This window comes from Mastigoproctus giganteus, chromosome 8, assembly GCF_048544385.1.
Source record: "Mastigoproctus giganteus isolate SK-2022 chromosome 8, ASM4854438v1, whole genome shotgun sequence".
Classification (NCBI taxonomy): domain Eukaryota; kingdom Metazoa; phylum Arthropoda; class Arachnida; order Uropygi; family Thelyphonidae; genus Mastigoproctus; species Mastigoproctus giganteus.
Window position 1 is genome coordinate 43,418,374 of NC_143582.1, and position 6,000 is coordinate 43,424,373.

Genomic DNA, 6,000 nt, shown 5'->3' on the forward strand with positions numbered 1-6,000 from the left:
TCCTTCCTCTATTAACTCCTCCACATCTTTGGAAACAACCTTCAACTGAAGTAGCTGTGCAACCTTTACAGTCTTATCTATAACCACTTCATATGATTCATCTTTTTCAAACTCTTCGAGGCCTTTTACGTGCCATGGGCATGTTTTCTTACATTTGCCATTTAAACAACTTTAGTAATTTCCTCCCAGACTTTATTAATGTTTAAGATGGCATCGTAAATATTGTAAGATTTCCAAAAGTCTCTTAACTTGAAATTTTTCTCACTGTCTACTGCAGATAATGCCTTAGCAAATGTGTGTAAATCATATGCTTTTAAATTCGAAATAACACCCTGATCCATAGGTTGGATGAGTGAAGTCTTGTTTAGCGGTAGAAATATGACTCTCACATTCAAATTGAAATCATCTAGATGTGTAGGATGTCAGGAGCATTATCTAATAGAAGCAAAATCTTGAAAGGAATGTCGTCTTTACAATATTTTTCAACCTCGGGAATGAAGCAGCATTTAAACCAGTCCTCGAAGAGAGATATTGTTATCCATGCTCTCTGGTTCAATCAGAAATGCACAAGTAGGGTGGCTTTATTGATGCCCTTAAATGCACGAGGATTTCCAGAATGGTATACAAGCAGTGGTATTAATTTGTAATCTCCTGCTGCATTAGCCCCAAGCAAGTGCATGGGCCAATCTTTTGAAACCTTGAACCTGGCATTGTATGTTCTATCCGGCATTTTTTTCCAATACAGAGCAGTCTCGTCAACGTTAAAAATTTGCTGCTTTGAATAGCAACCTTCATCAATAATTTTTTCCAATACATCCCCCTCGACGTGGGCACCTGTACATGGTGAGGGGACCTCCCAGTGACGCTGCTGGACTTCCAGACTAGGAAGTCCAGCAGCGTCACTGGGATCCAACGCCCACAGCCCAGGTTCCAGGCTTACATCAATGGAATCTGGCGTTTGCCGTGCGCTGCGACCCGTGGAAATTCGGAAAGGGGGATCCTGGTGGATGAGGGGCCCAGCTTCAATACACCACTTTGGCCCCTGCTTCGACAAGACGGGTGGTCCTGGAAGGCCCGGCTAGGTTCAATCGGCTAGTAGGCTCGCCTGCGAGGGTCAACTGTGTCAATGCCATGCCCCTACCCTCATGGTCCGAGGGACAGGATTCAGGCTGGCGGCGGTGCGGGTATAGTGTCTGGGTAGCCCTGGCATTCCACTCCCGAGCGCATTTATTGCATGCCGGGTAGTGGGCGTCCCTTTGGGCTCCGTGGTGGGTGGGGAGCCCGGGCACTGAACAATTCAAAAACTATATGAATCCTGATAAACTTACTTCTTCAGGGGACCCAACCTGGTCTCTATCTGAAAATTTAGACAGAGAAGCAGATAGCATTATTGCTAAAAAGAGGCAGCGAACCGATTTACCATCAGGACCTGTCCCAAGGTTCTTAATCATGCATTCTACCAATGAAACACCGATTGGTAAAATGTCGCCCTTTTTTATTCAAAAAGGGTTACATGGGTTAGCAGGTTCACCCAAGTCACTTCGTTCTGGGGATCTCTTGATTGAATCTAAAAATGACAGGCAATCAGAACACCTCCTCCGAGTAACATCAATCGGAGGAATACCCATATTACAGTAACACCACACAGAACACTCAATTCATCGAGAGGTGTCATTTTGGAGTGGGACCTTCTCGACGTAACCAAGGAGGAAATCTGCACTGAATTAAAACCACAGGGAGTAATTGCCGTCAAGAGAATTACTGCACGAAGGGATGGAAAAATTGTTAAAACCAGGCGCGTTATCCTGACTTTTAACTCTCCTAAACCTCCTGACGAGATTAAAGCCGGATACATCAATTGTTCAGTGCGTCCATACGTTCCGAACCCTTTACGGTGTTTTAAATGCCAGAAGTATGGACATTCTCAAATGGCCTGCCGTGGAGTCCTTGCATGCGCTCGATGCGGTGCAAAGGACCACGAAACAACAGCATGTTCAGCCGCAAAACCCACCTGTATTAACTGTGAAGGCGAACACCTGGCCTACTCACGAGCATGCCAGAGGTGGAAAGAAGAAAAAGAAATTCAACGGCTGAATAAAAACTAAATATATCATACCAGGAGGCAAGGAAATCGGTGAAACCCCTGAATATCAATAAACCTACCTACGCCCAGAAGGTAGCAGGGAGATGTTCCATCGGAACTCAGACGGACATGACCATTCCTCCAAAGGAGTCTTTCACTCCCATCGCGCGTTCTCTTAAGTAATCAAAAACCTGCACAGAAAAACCAATCAGCTGCCACTCCTATATCGGTACCTCCTAATGCTCCACAAGTAACAAAAGTAATTATGAAAGAAAAGAATGAGAAAGGGGAAGTCTCCCCTACTACCCAAGAAAACATGGATGTTGAGCAGAAGGAGGTACCCGAAGATTCAGTCTTGGAACTCTTTGCGGAGGAAGAAATGGACAAGGGGCAGCGTCCATTCTTCCCCAAAAAAGATAAACCCAAGACTGATAAAAGTAAGCCCTCAGCACCTCGGAAGCCGCCTGATGGACCCACCAAGCCAAAATAATGGGTGGATTCCGGCGAAATATTGATGATATCAAGGCCCTCCTGCAAAAGCACGAGCCAGTTTGCTTTTGCTTGCAGGAGACATATCTAAAGGCAAATGACGATCCCACGACGCATAACACCACAATTTTTCGTAAGGATAGAATTGCGGATGGTCCTGCTCATGGAGGAGTGACTATCCTTGTGGGAAACCAGACCCCAGTTCAGCCCTTGCTAATTACAACTAGCATAGCAGCTGTTGCAATTCGCCTTACAGTGGGATTTTTATTAACGGTCTGCTCTATTTATTTGCCACCTGGGACTGACAACTCCCAGGAAGCCCTTGATGATCTTCTAACGCAGTTGCCTCCTCCTTTCTTACTTTTTGGGGATTTTAATGGACATAACACCCTGTGGGGTAGTGCTAACATCAACGGAAGGGGACGAGTCATAGAGCATATGTTCAATGACAATGACCTCTCCCTTCTAAATACTGGAACAAACACCTTCTTCCACATGCCTACCCATACTTTTTCTGCCATTGATCTCTCTATCTGCTCCCCTTCTCTACTCCCTTCACTCACTTGGGAAGTGGAGGAGAATCCATACGGAAGTGATCACTTCCCTGTGATAACCTTGTTACACAGTGGGAGCCCATGTCTTCCTTTTAGGTTACCACGGTGGAAGTTTGATCACGGTGACTGGAATGCCTTCCAACATCAGGCAAATTTTAACCTCGGTACAGTCAGTCGGGAGCCTATCAATGACGCAGTAAAGTACATCACAGAAATCATTGTCCAAGCAGCTGCTAATGCTGTCCCAAAAACATCTGCCCGGTTTCCACCATTTCCCAGACTTTGGTGGAATTCACAATGCACAACAGCAAAAAAGGCTCAAAACAAAGCGTGGGGGATATTTCGCCGATATCCTACCACGATCAACCTTATAGCCTTCAAACGTGCACGAGCCAAAGCACGCTACATCCGTCGTCAGAGTCAAAAGGAAACGTGGATCCGTTTTACATCATCTATTAACCAGTCTACCAACTCTAAGGTATAAAATCTAAGGTATAAAGTCTACCAACTCTGGGATAAAATCCGGAAAATGAAGGGAAAATATACATCCCACCCTTCTTCAATCCTAGATTATAATGGATGCACTATTGCAGATCCAACTGCAATAGCCAATGCTCTTGGGGAAACGTTCTCAAACATCTCCGCAACATCTTCGTATTCCCCAGAGTTCCTGGTTCTGAAACAGAAAATCGAAAAACAGGCACTTAATTTTAAGTCCCAGGTCCTCTATCCTTACAATGGGCCATTCACTATAGAGGAACTGAAAAGAGCCCTAAGTCTTTCCAAAGCAAGTGCTGTTGGACCAGATGGCATCCATTATGAAATGATTAAACATCTTTCACCAAAATCTATGGATTGTCTGCTCCTTCTGTATAAAAGAATCTTTATTGAAGGGCAGTTTCCAGACTCCTGGCGAAAGGCAATCGTTCTTGCCTTTCCTAAGCCAGGAAAGGATCCAAAAGTCACCACCAATTATCGTCCTATTGCTCTGATTAGCTGTCTGTGCAAAATCCTGGAGAGAATGGTTAATTATCGTTTAATATGGTATCTAGAATCAAATGACCTTCTCTCCAACATCCAGTGCGGCTTCTGAAGGAACTGGTCCACTTTGGACCATCTTATTAGATTGGAAGCGTCCATCCGGGATGCTTTCCTAAAACGCGAACACTTGGTGTCGGTGTTCTTTGACATGGAGAAAGCGTATGACACAACTTGGAAATTTGGCATCTTAAAAGATCTGCATAGCCTTGGTCTTAGGGGGCAACTCCCAATTTTTATTAAAAAATTTTTAGCCAATCGATCTTTCCAAGTTCGCGTGGGAACCTCTCTCTCTCCTTCCTTCAGCCAAGAGGGAATACCACAAGGCTCAGTATTAAGTGTCACGCTTTTCGCCATCAAAATAAATTCAATCACAGAACAACTTCCTCCAACTGTAAACAGTGCCCTCTATGTTGATGACTTTAGCATTTTTTGTCAGTCGTGCAACATGAGGGTTATTGAAAGACAACTGCAGAAAGCCATTGATAATCTGAATTCCTGGGCATTGCTAATGGCTTCAGGTTCTCGCCGGAGAAGACCGTTTGCGTACACTTTTGTCGTAAGCGTAATCTTCATCCTGAACCTGAATTAAGGCTCGGACAATATGCTATTCCAGTAGCAGCGAACATAAAATTCTTGGGACTCGTATTTGAAAAAAAACTTACCTTTTTGGATCACATTCGTCAACTCCGCACAAAGTGCACACGTGGGCTTAATATTCTCCGCTCGCTCTCCTCTACATCTTGGGGAGCAGACCGATGTACCCTTCTTCGGCTTTACCGTGCACTTGTGCGATCCAAACTAGATTATGGGTCCCAGGTATATTCCTCAGCCAGAGACAGTGTCCTGCGATGGCTGGACCCCATCCATCATCTGGCCCTACATATTGCTACTGGAGCATATCGCACATCTCCTGTCCAGAGCATATACGTCGAAGCAAACGAACCACCGTTATCGCTTCGACGTAAGCAGTTGTCTTTAAACTGAAATCCCTGCCAGACCATCCTACGTGGCCATTCGTTTTTCAGCCACGATGGGAAAATTTATACAATACCCGTAAGACTGCCTATCGTCCTTTTGGTATTCGTCTCCAAGAGCTACTCAAAGAACTTAATATCAAGGTAGACAAGGTTGCCCAAACACCAAAGCAACCCTTTCCACCCTGGCATGCTCATGTCCCGGCATGTGACCTGTCCCTTAGAAATTGGGGAGAGTCGAACACTCCATCATCGGTGTACCTGCAGCTTTATTTAGCACACCGAGCTGAACATTCTGACTTCGCGCCAGTTTACACAGACGGTTCGAAGTCAGAATCATATGTGGGATCTGCTGGTCTTTACAGACAGCACTACATCGGAGCAGATTCCCTCTGAATGTAGCATATTTACTGCAGAGCTGCACGCAATTGAGTTAGCCTTGGATCACATTAGTAAATGCCAATACCAACGGTTCATTTTATATTCAGACTCTCTTAGCATGTTACAGGCTTTAATATCTGTGAGATATAATCCTCATCCAGTTGTCTAGTATTCAGCAGAAGATTCACTTCCTCTGTGGACGTGAATATGATATCCGCTTCTGCTGGATTCCCAGCCACATTGGGATTACAGGAAATGATTTGGCTGACGCCGCAGCCAAATCAGCAATTCCCAATAATAACTGCTGCCTGTCAGTCCCCTATACAGACTACTGGCAAATAATACACGAGAAGATACACTCCCAATGGCAGAATTCGTGGAATAGACAGACTGCGAATAAATTATATCATATAAAGCCTGTAATTGAACCGTGGCAGTCTAGTCTGCGCAGGAATCGTAAGGAGGAAGTTGTTCTTGC